Source organism: Pristiophorus japonicus, chromosome 14, assembly GCF_044704955.1.
Source record: "Pristiophorus japonicus isolate sPriJap1 chromosome 14, sPriJap1.hap1, whole genome shotgun sequence".
Lineage (NCBI taxonomy): Eukaryota > Metazoa > Chordata > Chondrichthyes > Pristiophoridae > Pristiophorus > Pristiophorus japonicus.
In genome coordinates, this window is record NC_091990.1 from 140,982,922 (window position 1) to 140,998,871 (window position 15,950).

General features: G+C 45.6%; 1 protein-coding gene across 4 annotated transcripts in view; it reads right to left on the reverse strand.

Moving 5' to 3' along the window:
- LOC139280134 (leucine-rich repeat-containing protein 4C-like) overlaps window positions 1-15,950 on the reverse strand; it is a 1,057,670-nt gene that overhangs the window by 412,834 nt on the left and 628,886 nt on the right. For all 4 annotated transcript variants that reach the window (XM_070899660.1, XM_070899658.1, XM_070899659.1 and 1 more), the window contains one exon: window positions 4,435-4,497. The gene's annotated coding sequence lies outside the window, so the exon portion shown is untranslated. The remainder of the gene's footprint in view (window positions 1-4,434; window positions 4,498-15,950) is intronic.

Below are 15,950 nucleotides of genomic sequence, written 5' to 3' on the forward strand. Positions count from 1 at the left end.
TTCAGGAAAGCAATAGTGATAGGAGACTCAATAGTTCAGGGATCAGACAGGCGTTTCTGTGGTAGCAGACATGATTGCAGAGTGGTATGTTGCCTTCCTGGTGCCAGGGTCAAGGATATCACTGCATGCAAGACCACGAAAAATCTTGAGATGCACTTGGTGAGGACTGCAGTGCTCCTCCAGAGCAGTCCTAGCAGTGGAACTGTTGTTTCAGCAACTCAGTGGTCTGCTGTACAATGTTTTGTGTGGAAGTATGGCTCTTTTTTACACATGCTGGACACATGTGGGCTGGGGAGTGGAGTCACGAGCCAAGTGGTCAAATGTTAACCCTTATCATCCAGCCGTCAGACTCTGGTTTGACATGATGGCTCAAGACTGCGGCAACAGTGGACTGGCGCAGAACGAAGGCATCATGACTGTTGCTAGGATATCGGGCATTGACCTGTATGATAAGCTGAGCATGGTCGTGCACCAACTGCACATTCAGCGAGTGGAAACCTTTGCAGTTGTGGTACATCTCAGCATTTATGTGCCCTGCCTGCAAAGCCACGTGCGTGCAGTCAAATGCAGCCTGCACAATGGGGAAGTCTGCTATCCTGTCAAAGACACGTGTCCACTCCACCTGCTTCTCTCTGTTCAGAGGGAAGACAATAAAGTCCCCTCTCTTGGTAGAAAGAGCACCTGTCATCTCTCTTATGCAGCAGTGGATGGCGAACTGGGAGATGTTACAGATGTCGCCTGCTCCATCCTGGAAGGATCCCGATATGGGGAACTTCAGGGCCACAGCTAGCTGCCCAGCCTGTCCTTGCACTGGTATGCGGCTGCAGCACTGGTTGCAAGAGATTGCAGAGTTCTGTGAGCACCTCCTTCATAAAGCATACTTTCCTCACACACTGCTCCTGGCTCAGGCTGAGATAAGAGAATTACTCTCGGATGACCCTCGGTAGGTAAGACATCCTGCTGAGAGCCCTTCTCCCCCACCCCTCCTCTACCCCCCCTATGAGCAGCTTGTCCTCTTCTTTGCAGCCTCTGCTCCAACTCCCTGTCATGCTGTAGTCCAGGGGAGATGTCAAATAGAGCACCCATAACTGGGAGCAAGTGGTCTGACCAGAATCCTTGAAGTTGGAAGCAAGGCCTCCACCTGAACACACCTGTCACCTCACCAATTGTAAACAAGTATAAACGTTGCAAACAGTTTCACAAAGTTACACAGAGCGAGTAGAAATCAATCTGCAACTAAACTTAGGTTGTTTGCTGATCCCTTTAAATTTGGCTCTGCTGAATGCATGTTCAGCTGTGCCAGGTTAACACGGGGTTAGCTCGAGCATTGTCAACAAAAATGGCAGCTCTGGCATCAAATCAGCATTGCATGATGATTGATGTCATTGATGTCATTATTGAAACGTATAAGATTATGAGGAGGCTTGACAAGGTGGATGCAGAGAGGATGTTTCCTATGATCGGGGATACTAGAACTAGGGGGCATAATCTTAGAATAAGGGGCTGCCCATTCAAAACTGAGCCGAGGAGGAATTTATTTTCTCAGCGGTTGTAAATCTGTGGAACTCTGTGCCTCAGAGAACTGTGGAAGCTGGGACATTGAATAATAGAGGTAGACAGTTTCTTAACCGATAAGGGATTAAGGGGAGCGGGCAGGGAAGTCCATGATCGGATCAGCCATGATCATATTAAATGGCGGAGCAGGCTCGAGGGGCCGTATGGCCTACTCCTGCTCCTATTACTTATGTTCTTATGTTCTCATCTGCGCACTCTGCATACTCCTGCCGCAAGCTCCTAACGCCCGCCCCACCACCCTCACCAAGATGGTGTCCGGAGCAGGACACACCAGAAGTGTGCGTGCGTGATGTTGATGCCATTTCCGAATCAAAACGGCACCCGTTGTACAAAAAAATCAGGCGCTATGAAGTTGGATTTTTCACCCGCTGTCTTTTGGATAAGTGATTAAACCGAGGCCCTATCTGCCCTCTCAAGTGGACGTAAAAAAACAAATGGCACTATATGAAGAAGGACAGGAGATTCTTGGCCAATATTTATTCCTCAACCAACTTCACTAAAACAAATTATCTGTTTATTTATCTCCTTGCTGGTTGTAGGATCTTGCTGTGTGCAAATTGTTTGCTGTGTTTCCCTGAGTGACTACACTTCAAAGGGAGTGACTACACTTCATTGTCTGTAAAGCACTTCCGGATGTCCTGAAATCATGGAAGGAGTTATATATATATTTTCCTTTATAAAATCGCTTCATATTTCTTGTCCAATATTTACGTTATACAATCTGTTCAAAAATCTGAGATGGCAGGAAACAGAATGCAAATAATGGAGCTTCTTATTCAGACAGGCTTCATCCCAGCTAACTAATTGATCCTGAATATTAGGTGGCATTTCGAGTTCCATTTTACAAATTAGCGACAGAAAACACATAATCTATCTGCACTCGGCTGACATATATCCTCAGAAATTAAATGACTCCAGCAAAACTAGACTCAATGCCAAGAAGCACATATTTTCAACTTAGTTACTGTCCCCAGCCACTAATGTTGGCTCCATATCTGTCATTATGGTAGGACCAATTAAGATAGAACATGTAAACTGGCAGAGAGCAAACACAGAGGAATAATTTATTACTCACTGGAATCCACATGATTTAAATTGAACAAAATTTAGGTATTCAGAGGAAAACCTGAAATTGCCCACTTCAAACGACTTCAGATTTTACTTTGGCCTTGAATACTCTCAGAGTACGCCATCATACTGCCTTTGAAATTGACCGCAGGCTCGGGCTGTCCGCTTGTGCATGTTCTAAATCCCGAACTTGCGATGTGTCAAGTTTCAACTGCACACCGGCTTCACTGCACGTTTCAGCTCATCATTCAAATCAACCTGCTGGTGAAAAGTTGGGCTAATTGCCCACCTACTGCGCATTAGCTACCCTGAAAATGTTTAAAGTCTGGTGCAAACAGGCGCAGGGAGCCTGTTGCACAGCGTAACAGGAGGCAGGGGAGGTGATGAGAAAATTGTATGAATGTTCAGCTAGGTTAATGCTACGGCCCATAACAACGACGGACTGGTTTGTGTCTGAGCAGTTACAAACTTGGAAAGAAACTTTCCTTTGTTTGAGTTTGAAGACAGGGCCTTTTTGTGTCATTGTCTTTGCTGCTCAAAAGCCTTTTCTGGTTTCAGTTTAATGATTTCCCAACTTCTATTTAGATAGGATTTCATTCACTTTCATGATTTCTTCATGTTATCAGACATTGAAACTTTCGATTTTAGATTATTTGAATTAATCACACGTTATTTCATCTAATAGAGGAGAAACAAATTCAATCGGCCTTTCAGACCTTAATTATAGGTTTATGTTGTCATGGACCAGAATTTTAAAGAGCAATGTTAATTCAGCAGCATGCCTTGTATAAAAAGCATCCGAACTGCGTTTTATGGTTTTAAGGACACCGCAGTAAAAAGTATCTCAAGACTTTTCAATGTTTGATCGACTTCTATTATTTTTGAAATCTTGGTTTGTATATTAAATATTATTGTAATTTATTAATAAAATGGCATTTCTGACAACAAAATTATTTAAAATAAGTTGTGGGCAAATCAGCAATCTCCTCTGTTTCTTGATTGGCTAAGAGTCAGGAAGTGAAAGGAGCAACGCCCCACGTGATCTCAGGTTCGCATACACACAACGGTGCGCTCCTAGGACCCATGGACCACTATACTGTGCACAACTCCGCAACATTTGAAAGCAACCTCTTGAAGGGGGTTTCGCCTGAGCTAAGTGCGGATTTCGTTCAGATGTAGGCGACATACTCCGAAGCTGTGCCGCCGACCGCAAATTCAGGGTCATTATTTTCAGTCTCATTTTAAATACACTTACTTTTTTCGACGCCACTCCAGATTAAATTATCCTGCCCAACACATACCTTTATCATCCTACAATAACTACAAGAAGTCTTATGTTCTTATGTATGAATAGCAATGCCTTTACAGCTATTTTGTCAATTCCTTTGTACCATCTAGCTGTCGATACATTTACAAGACCCTCAACACTAGCACTCCCATGAGAATGCAAATCGAAAATAAGCAACCACTTCTTTAATATTTAAAGTGTATAAAACATTCTTGGAACAACAGGTTCTGCCAAGCCCACAATGAACCCGTGCAAGGCACCACCACACTTACTTCCATCCGTGGTAAAATAATGTAAAGTAATAGAACAATGGATAGGCTTGTGAATTTGCCAGAGAGGCAATGGTCACAGATATAGAAAAGGTATAGAAAAGCACACCGTACACAGAGGTCATATTTCCTAACCATGATTTTTTTCTCCTGGTTACAAATAGCAATATATTAAGAAATGCATAATCAAGATCTCACAACAATACAACATTTCAACATGTAGGATTCACTTACCACGTTCAACTCTAATTCGCCAGGCAAGTTCTGTAGGTTCCAAAGTTCTGGATGAATGATAAACTACAGAGAAAAATGAAACGGACATGAATAAAAATCCATCTGGTATTATTAAAGGTATGCAATCCCACATGTAGATCTAATTTTCAATTAGTCCTTCAAAATAAAATCTTCCACACTTGTGTTGTAGGTTGCCTGCTCTCTTTACATGTACATTTGATATCCAACCACAATGGAACTCCGCTCCAACTGATGAAAAAGGGCTAGGTATTATCAATGCTATCAGTGAGGAAAACACATGACCAGACTGATTCCCGGGATGGCGGGACTGACTTATCAAGAAAGACTGGATCAACTGGGCTTGTATTCACTGGAGTTCAGAAGAATGAGAGGGGACCTCATAGAAACATTTAAAATTCTGACGGGGCTAGACAGGTTAGATGCAGGAAGAATGTTCCCAATGTTGGGGAAGTCCAGAACCAGAGGTCACAGTCTAAGGATAAGGGGTAAGCCATTTAGGACCGAGATGCGGAGGAACTTCTTCACCCAGAGAGTGGTGAACCTGTGGAATTCTCTACCACAGAAAGTTGTTGAGGCCAATTCACTAAATATATTCAAAAAGGAGTTAGATGAGGTCCTTACTACTAGGGGGATCAAGGGGTATGGCGAGAAAGCAGGAATGGGGTACTGAAGTTGAATGTTCAGCCATGAACTCATTGAATGGCGGTGCAGGCTAGAAGGGCCGAATGGCCTACTCCTGCACCTATTTTCTATGTTTCTATGTTTCTATACTACGTGCTCGCCACGTATGGGAAAAGCACACTGAAGCTCACAATCATGATCAATAAACTGTTGTACTACTTGTACATTCCTTTTTTTTCTATATCTTTAAGTGCCAAAAGGAGTGATGTAATTGAAAAGTCTGACAATGTGAAAGCTATTCAATTCTGGCATTATTTCAGGCCTATTATTGACATCTGTGACCATATCCTCAAGGCCGGTGCTCCTTCTGGTTGGACTCATTTATCCGACGTACTACAGTGTTCAGTTAATTAACTGCACACTTATTTGGGCTTTTCTGACAGATATCCTTGCAAACAAAAACTATCAGAAATGGTTGCCAGGACAAATAGAATTTGAAGAGGCTTAAAGGAAACACTGGAAATAAGCCGAGATGGAGGATCCAACAAGTAACTCACTTGACATGTTGTGTAGCTAATGGATTTAAATCTTCCATCCTTTCTGTGGAATATGCTATAGTTCATTAGAATCTGCTCAGTCTTCAATAATAGTTATGCAACTAAAAGCTGTCAACAATTACCTTCAACGATCTGCTACCAACATCAAAAATAAAAGTGCACTTTACAGATGAAAGTTAGTTTGCTATTGGACAGATCTGACTTTACATATTGAACATACGGACATAGGTTGGATATGTATACATCCTTGTGACAATTTTTGGCAATGCCCATCTATCATTTATTCCTGAATAATAGATTGGCCATGAATAAATGACTACGGATGACGCAGCCTCACATGCTCCCACAAGCTGAAAGCTAATATTTGGCCCCGTGCACATCTGCCATGTATTCCTGCAGCATGCACTGCATTTGATAATATATATCAGGAGGTAGAGTTTCCGCTAGGTTGCGCTAGTTTTCCAGCACAATTCGCCTGAAATCGGCCAAACCAGCACAATAGATCACGGAATTTCATGCGGAAGTTTTGCACAGCACAAATCGAGGCTCCACAATATTTTGCACTGGTTCAAAAAAAAATCATGCTGGAAGCCGGCCCCACCCAGAACACGAATGCCACGCCCCCAGACCGAATTAATCAGCATGTGGGGTTCCCGCTAATCGTTGCCCAATTGTGCTGTGATTATGCAAAATGAGTTTGAGTGGAAACTTTAACTATAACTTCACTTTGGAAAACTAGCGCAATTTTGAGCGCAATTTGCACTCGGAGTGCTGATCAAGCCAAAAGTGGAAACTCGATCACCAGGTATTTAAGCATCATTAAATCAGTTTTTATTGCCAATTTAAAAACCCAGGTATTTTTAGCGTTTATATTATTGCTAAAAAGGGTCAATTAGTTCAAAAAAAATTGAGTACAAAAGCCCAGGTAGACACAGAAAGTAATATGAGAAGATAATGACCAATTTGGGGGTTTTCCCATCAAATTTGGGTGGAAATGCTTTTTACCAATTCGCCACCCAAAAAAAATCCAGGAATTAATTTGTGGAAATTGGTCAAAACTGATAGTTAATATCTCTATAGGAATTGATTATTTTTATTTCAATTTGTGAAAAAAGTGGCAGTCAGTGTTTGCTTGAATTGGCTGCACATCTGAGATGGGACAGGTGCCATACATGTTAAGATTACAGAACATAATCTGGCCTAAGACAGTTTAAAAAATACTTTTCAGAATAACTGGGGCTCGGAAGCACATTGTTTATTAATTATACATAGAATTGGCCAGGAGTGAAACACTATTTATATCAGGTTCAGTTGGTTTCATTTAGTGACAGCTATTGGTGTCATTATAAAGTAATGGGCTTTGTGTCAGAATAAATGAACTTGCACAGGTGAAAAGACTATTGGTGGTAGTCATAGACATATGATGCCAAAGGTAGACAAACACACACGTACACAAACACAGATACACACAATGGATGATACAATGGATTAGCACATTGTCCTTTCATCCCTGGGACTAGGATTTGAATGATGCCTTAAAACACAATTGTCTTTATTACTTAGGCTCAATTGGTAACACTCCTATCTCTGAGTCAGAAGGCTGTGAGTTCCAGAATTTGAGTACATAATTTTGGTGCTCTAGTACAGTACCAAGCAAGTGAAGGCTCTTCTCTCTGCAATGGCTGCAAGTGGATAATCTCAGTCTAGTTCTGAGTGCCAAAAATTGCTGGTCACAGGAATGTGGGAAGGGAGGACCTTGAGACAATCACTATCACTAGGGGGGTAGTGCTGGACAGGCGAATGGGACTCAAGGTAGACAAGTCCCCTGATCCTGATGAAATGCATCCCAGGGTATTAAAAGAGATGGCGGAAGTTATAGAGATGCATTCGTTATAATCTACCAAAAGTCTCTGGACTCTGGAGAGGTACCAGCGGATTGGAAAGCAGCTAATGTAACGCCTCTGTTTAAAAAAAGGGGGCAGACAAAAGGCAGGTAACTATAGGCCGGTTAGTTTAACATCTGTAGTGGGGAAAGTGCTTGAAACTATCATTAAGGAAGAAATAGCGGGACACCTAGATAGGAATCGTGCAATCAAGCAGACGCAGCATGGATTCATAAAGGGGAAATCATTTTTAACTAATTTACTGGAATTCTTTGAGGATATAACGAGCATAGTGGATAAAGGTGTACCGATGGATGTGGTGCATTTAGAGTTTCAAAAGGCATTCGATAAGGTGCCACACAAAAGGTTACTGCAGAAGATAAGGGTACGCGGAGTCAGAGGAAATGTATTAGCATGGATAGAGAATTGGCTGGTGAACAGAAAGCAGAGAGTCGGGATAAATGGATCCTTTTCAGGTTGGAAATCGGAGGTTAATGGTGTGCCACAGGGATTGGTGCTGGGACCTCAACTGTTTACAATATACATAGATGACCTGGAAGAGGGGACAGAGTGTAGTGCAACAAAATTTGCAGATGACACAAAGATTAGTGGGAAAGCGGGTTGTGTAGAGGACACAGAAAGGCTGCAAAGAGATTTAGATAGGTTAAGCGAATGGGCTAAGTTTTGGCAGATGGAATACAATGTCGGAAAGTGTGAGGTCATCCACCTTGGCTAAAAAAAACAGTAAAAGGGAATATTATTTGAATTGGGAGAAATTACAACATGCTGCGGTGCAGAGGGACCTGGGGGTCCTTGTGCATGAATCCCAAAAAGTTAGTTTGCAGGTGCAGCAGGTAATCAGGAAGGCGAATGGAATGTTGGCCTACATTGCGAGAGGGATGGAGTACAAAAGCAGGGAGGTCCTTCTGCAACTGTATAGGGTATTGATGAGGCTGCACCTGGAGTACTGCGTGCAGTTTTGGTCACCTTACTTAAGGAAGGATATACTAGCTTTGGAGGGGGTACAGAGACGATTCACGAGGCTGATTCCGGAGATGAGGGGGTTACCTTATGATGGTAGATTGAGTAGACTGGGTCTTTACTCGTTGGAGTTCAGAAGGATGAGGGGTGATCTTATAGAAACATTTAAAATAAGGAAAGGGATAGACAAGATAGAGGCAGAGAGGTTGTTTCCACTGGTCGGGGAGACTAGAACTAGGGGGCACAACTTCAAAATACGGGGGAGGCAATTTAAAACCGAGTTGAGAAGGAATTTCTTGTCCCAGAGGGTTGTGAATCTGTGGAATTCTCTGCCCAAGGAAGCAGTTGAGGCTAGCTCATTGAATGTATTCAAGTCACAGATAGATAGATTTTTAACCAATAAGGGAATTAAGGGTTACAGGGAGCGGGCGGGTAAATGTAGCTGAGTCCACGGCCAGATCAGCCATGATCTTGTTGAATGGCGGAGCAGGCTCGAGGGGCTCGATGGCCTACTCCTGTTCCTAATTCTTATGTTCTTATGTTCTTATGGTTGTAAGTCCATTCCTTAACACTATCCATTAGAATCATAGAACAATTACAATACAGAAGGAGGCCATTCAGCCCATCATGTGCGTGCTGGTCGAAAAAGAGCTACAGAGCCTAATCCCACCTTCCAGCACGAGGTCTGTAGCCCTGTAGTTAACAGCTCTTTAATTGCACATCCAAGTACTTTTTAAATGTAATGAGGGTTTCTGCCTCTACCACCCTTTCAGGCAGTGAGTTCCAGACCCCCACCACCCTCTGGGTGAAGAAATCTTTCCTCATCTCCCCTCTAATCTTTCTACCAACTATTTTAAATCTATGCCCCCTGGTTATTGATCCCTCTGCTGAGGGAAATATGTCCTTCCTATCCACTCTATCTAGGCTCCTCATAATTTGTACACCTCAAATAAACCTCCCCTTACTCTCCTCTGATCCAAGGAAAACAACCCCAGCCTACCCAATCTTTGCTAAAGTTCTCCAGTCCTGGCAACATCCTCGTAAATCTCCTCTGCACCCTTTCAAGTGCAATCACATCTTGTAATGTGGTGACCAGAACTGTATGCAGTACTCAAGTTGTGGCCTAACTAGTGTTATATACATTTCTAGCATAACATCCCTGCTCTTGTATTCTATGCCTCGGCTAATAAAGGAAAGCATATGTCTTGTTAACTACCTTATCAACCTGTCCTGCTACCTTTAAGGATATGTGGACATATATTCCAAGGTGTCTCTGTTCCTCCACACCTCTCAGTATCCTCCCATTTATTGTGTGTTCCCTTGCCTTGTTACCATACGATTTGCCACTTTTCTGCTCAACTGACCAGTTCATCATTATCTTCCTGCAGTCTGGGGCTTTCCTCCTCACTGTCAATCACATAGCCAATTTTTGTATCATCTGCAAATTTATTTATCATGTCCCCTACATTTAAGTCTAAATCATTGATATATACTGCAAAAAGTAAGTGACCGAATACTGAACCCTGTGGAACCCCACTGGAAACAGCCTTCAAGTCGCAAAAACTCCCCTTAACCCTGTGCTCCCTGCCACTGAGCCAATTTTGGATCCAATTTGCCACTCTCCCTTGGATCCCATCGGCTTTTACTTTTTTGATCAGCCTGCCATGTGGGACTTTGTCAAAAGCCTTTCTAAAATCCATGCAAACTACATCAAAGACACTTGCCTCATTGACCCTCCTTGTTACTTCCTTGTCAGTAATTGGCAGTCTCACTCAAAGAAGCCACAAGGACAACTGACCTGGAAACTGGAAAGATTTTCACACAAACAGCGAGGTTCGCGTTGAGGCATATTGTACAGGCAGAGATGGTTTCTCTCTGAATCTAAATCTCACCCAATATGTAATCTTGAAGTGGACATTCAAATGCTAATATTACTTACCTGAAGAAGCACAGAATTCTGCCAAAAATGAGTTTAAAGTGTGTTACTTATAGGGGTATAACTTCCAGATGACACATGGGGATAATGTGCGTCTTCCTGTATTATCACTGCAGTGCGAAACACAACTTCATTTTGATTAAGTCTTCAATAATATCAACAACAAACCAATGCATCACAACATTTGTCATATTTAAAATCCTATAAACGCGGCTCGGGATCATTAACTATATTAAATAGCCTCGCACAATGCTGAGGCATTTTGCTTGTAGAAATTAGGTAAACAGAATCAATTAATTGTTCAATAGGAGTTACTGCCAGAGAAAATGATCAGAGAGGAGCATTTCATTTCTTATTAAAAGGGATATGGGAAGACTTCCTATTAAAAAGATAGGATTCTTGTAGGTTTAAGCAGAGACAAACAAACAAGCAAGCTAGCTTAGTTAATTGGACAGCTAGTAAAAACTGGTTCCCAAAACAGGCCAGCGGTGAGTCAGCTAGGAACAGTATAAAAAGAGGGGGCTTGGTGCAGTCTTGCTCGGACTGCAGCGGCAGGTCAGAGTGCAAAGGTAAGAGTTTGGTAAGTGGGAGCGGGAGGTGTTGCTTTGTCTTGTTTTCCCCAACAGTGCTGACTCCCCGACATGGGAGGAAAAGAAAACGAAGTGTGACGTCACAGCAAGAGGTTCAGGGACGTTGGAGCGGCCTATAAAGGCCCAGCGGCAGTCGAGAGGCAGCGGCAGTCGGAGAGGCAGGAGAACGGGGACGTCGGAGCGGCCTATAAAGGCCAGCTGGTGCAGCTGCAGCAGGGAGAGAAGACAAAAAAGAAGTAGAAAGAAATCGAAAGGTGACGTCACAGCCAAGGGGGTAAGTGATTGATGAGTAGCTTTTCTTTTTCTTTTCTTTATCAGTAAGTAACCTTTAGCATTATTGTTGCCAAATTAAGTTAATCTAGGGGTTAAGTCATGGCAGGAAGCTCAGACACGTGTTATGCTTCTCCTGTACTATGGAGGAAGTCAGGGATGCTTCCAGTGTCCCTGAGACTACATATGTGGGAAGTGTATCCGACTGCAGCTCCTGACAGACCGCATTGCGGCACTGGAGCTGCGGGTGGATTCACTCTGGAGCATCCACGATGCTGAGAATGATGTGAATAGCATGTTTAGTGAGTTGTCTTACCACAGGTAAAGGTAACACAGCCAGATAGGGGATGGGTGACCAACAAGAAGAGCAGTGGAAGGAAGGTAGTGGAGGGGTCCCCTTCAATCATCCCCCTACACCGCTTTGGATACTGTTGAGGGGGATGACTCATCAGGGGAGGGCAACAGCAGCCAAGTCCATGGCACCATGGGTGGATGTGCTGCACAGGAGGGCAGGAAAAAGAGTGGGAGAGCTATAGTGATAGTAATGTACTGACGTGGGTAGAGAACTGGTTGGCAGACAAGAAGCAGAGAGTCGGGATAAACGAGTCCTTTTCAGAATGGCAGGCAGTTACTAGTGGGGTGCCGCAGGGCTCAGTGCTGGGACCCCAGCTCTTTATAATATACATTAACGACTCGGATGAAGGAATAGAGTGTAATATCTCCAAGTTTGCGGATGACACTAAACTGGGTGGCGGTGTGAGCTGTGAGGAGGACGCTAAGAGGATGCAGGGTGACTTGGACAGGTTAGGTGAGTGGGCAAATACATGTCAGATGCAGTATAATGTGGATAAATGTGAGGTTATCCATTTTGGGGGCAAAAACACGAAGGCAGAATATTATATGAATGGCGGCAGACTAAAAAAGGGGGGGTGCAACGAGACCTGAGTGTCATGGTTCATCAGTCACTGAAAGTGGGCACGCAGGTATAGCAGGCGGTAAGGAAGACAAATGGTATGTTGGCCTTCATGGCTAGAGGATTTGAGTATAAAGCAGGGAGGTCTTACTGCAGTTGTACAGGGCCTTAGTGAGACCTCACCTGGAATATTGTGTTCAGTTTTGGTCTCCTAGTCTGAGGAAGGACGTTCTTGCTATTGAGGGAGTGCAGCGAAGGTTCACCAGACTGATTCCAGGGATGGCTGGGCTGTCATATGAGCAGAGACTGGATCGACTGGGCCTTTATTCACTGGAGTTTAGAAGGATGAGAGGGGATCTCATAGAAACATATAAGATTCTGACGGGACTGGACAGGTTAAATGTGGGAAGAATGTTCTCGATGTTGGGGAAGTCCAGAACCAGGGGACACAGTCTTAGGATAAGGGGTAGGCCATTTAGGACTGAGATGAGGAGAAACTTCTTCATTCAGAGAGTTGTTGACCTGTGGAATTCCCTGCCGCTGAGAGTTGTTGATGTCAGTTCATTGGAAATATTCAAGAGGGAGTTAGATATGGCCCTTTAGATTAAGGGGATCAAGGGGTATGGAGAGAAAGCAGGAAAGGGGTACTGAAGAAATGATCAGCCATGATCTTATTGAATGGCGGTGCAGGCTCGAAGGGCCAAATGGCCTACTCCTGCACCTATTTTCTATGTTTCTATGTTTTATTTAAATTATTTGCTGAACTCTGAATACTACAGCAATGGTCAACTTTTACTTTCAGATCTAATGTTACAATCATTTTCATTAGTGTGGCTCAGTTGGAAGCACTCTTGCATTTGAATCGGATGAATTTAGAGTTAAGTCCTGTAATCCAAATATGTTAGGTACTCCAGTACAGTAGCAAGCCAGACTTACATTGTTGGAGGTGCTGCCTTTCGATAAGGTATTAAACTGGGGTCCTATCTGGCTATTATATGTTGACCTTGGCTCAGTGGTAGTAATTCTGGATCTACGACAGAAGATTGTAGTTGTGGTACCTGTTAGGTCTTCAGAGGCTCTAATAATGATTCCATAAGACAATGGGCCCAAGTTTCCACAAGAAAAAAAACGGGCGCCCCTCCGAGCTGGGCGCCCGTTTTTTGCGCCTAAAACGGCGCCTAAAAAAATCCTCGGTATTCTCCACCTACTTACAGGTCCTCTGGCTCTCGGCGCAGCCAGCACGAGCTGTGGGGGGGCGGAGCCAGGTCCCTGCGCTGAAAACAGTGCCGGGACCTCTGCACATGCGCGCTACAGTCGGCACGCAAGTGCAGTAGCTCCAGGCGCCGAACTGTGTGGGAGGGGCCCGAAGCACGCAGCCCCTAGCCCTGGCTGAATGGCCTCACTGGGGCTGCGTGAATGAGGCTCCTCCCACGGCCAGCTCCTGCTCCCCGCCCGACCAGACCCGACACTCGCTCCCCCCCTCGCCGACCCGACCCGAGACCCGCTCCCCCCCCGCCCCGACACGACACCCGTGCCCCCCCCCCGACCCGACACCTGCGCCCCCCCCGCCCCGACCTGAGACCCGACACCCGCTCTCCCCCCCCGCCCCGACCCGAGACCCGCTCCCCCCCCCGACCAGACATCCGCTCCCCCCGACCCGACACCCGCCCCGACCCGACACCCGCTCCCCCCCCCCGCCCCGACCCGAGACCCGACACCCCGCTCCCCCCCCCCGCCCCGACCCGAGACCCGCTCCCCCCCCGATCAGACATCCGCTCCCCCCGACCCGAGACCCGCTCCCCCCCCCGCCCCGAAACCCGAGACCCGCTCCCCCCGCCCCGACCCGATACCCGCTCCCCCCCCCGCCCCCCCCTCCGACTGACCCGATCCCCCCCCCGCTCTCTCTCTCTCTCCCTCCTCTCTCCCTCCCTCTCTCCCTCCCTCCCTCTCTTCTTCTCTCTCTCCCTCCCTCTCTCTCCCCCTCACTCCCTCCCTCCCTCCCTCTCTCCCCCTCACTCCCTCCCTCCCTCTCTCCCTCCCTCCCTTTCTCTCTCCATCCCTCTCTCCCTCCCTCCCTTTCTCTCTCCATCTCTCCCTCTCTCCCTCCCTCCCTCCCTCTCTCTCTCTCTCTCTCTACCTCCCTCTCTCTCTCTCTACCTCCCTCTCTCCCCCTCCCGCTCAGCGGCACGAACGGCTGCAGAATTCTCCCTGGCTGAAGCACTTTCACACAGGTAGGAAGATGGTTTATTTAATCTTTTCTTGGCTTATAAATGTTTATTCAGGTTGGTTTTATTTGTATAATATTTGTAGAAGTATAAATAAGGATTTATTGTCGAATTTAATGAGATCCCTTCCCCCCCACCACGTTCTGGACGCCTAATTTGTAACCTGCGCCTGATTTTTTAATGTGTAGAACAGGTTTTTTCAGTTCTACAAAAATCTTCACTGGCTCCATTCTACTTTAGTTTGGAGTACATTTTCACTGTGGAAACTTTCAAATCAGGCGTCAGTGGCTGGACACGCCCCCTTTTGAAGAAAAAATTCTGTTCTAAACTAGAACTGTTCTACCTGACTAGAACTGCAGAAAAAAAAATGTGGAGAATTGCGATTTCTAAAATAGTCCGTTCTCCACCAGTTGCTCCTAAAAATCAGGCGCGAATCATGTGGAATCTTGGGCCCAATGTGTTGTGCTTGAACTGAAGTGACCTTAGTCCATGTAATGTAACTTCAGAGTGAGGATCACACATAGTGGACTTCCTTTTATACTCGGCCAGGCACACCTGTACAGGTAATCTATAAGTCTCCCACTGCAGTGCCCTCTGGTGGCACACCTTGTGATACCACAAACTGTAGCCAGGTAGGAGTCGTGACATCACTCTCCCCCAAGTCCTTAGTGCAAATCGCCTTTGCATTGACTGTGCTCTGGGCTTAGCTCTATCTGGTTGATTCTTGGAGGGTCGTTTCCATCTTGGGTTAGTAGGTGGTGTTTCGTTGGCAGTAGAGTTGCTGGTGGTTTCTGTTTGTGCGTCCATGACCGCTCCATTCTCTCCCCACCGCCACATACAGATTGTGCCGTTGCCTCATTACATTCATATACATTCAAGTCCAAAACAAATTTGCATTTATAGTATTGCATTCATGGTACCGTGGTGAGGTAAGTACATTTGAATGGTGAGGTATATACTTGGAGTCAGTGCTGGGGTCAGCACCTGTGCGTGAGGACAAACTAGTGCCAGAAATGCCGGATGGTGTCCAGGTAGTCTGGTGGTGGCGCGGTGCCCAGTGCTGGCAGTGGGAACCCAGTTGGCTCAAGTTGCCTGCTCTCGGGGCTTTTGCCGTTACTTCTAGCGTCGGGCAGGTTCACAGATGCCTGTGACCTCCCTGTCCTCTCCTTGCACCCCGGATCCCTGAGAAGCAGTCATCTAGCAGTGCAAAGGGGACTGCTGACTCGCTTGCCTGGACGTTATTTGGTTTGGGATCCTGGCTGGTCCCAGTCCCATTTGGGAGAACCGTTGCGAGTGACCCATCGTTCCCGGGTGTAGCCTTGGTGGCGATAGGGACTGGGGACTGCGCCTTAGCACAGTTTGCTCTTTCAGGCTCGTGGCGGTTGGTGCCATTGGGTGCCTGAGAGGTGGAGCAGATCGGGGGCAGGGTATCGATACCAGTGCCATCGCCTGCTCTGCAGCTTGTTTATATTAGCTGCCTGTGGCCACACTCCGTGGTGCATCACTCTGGTCCCAGGGA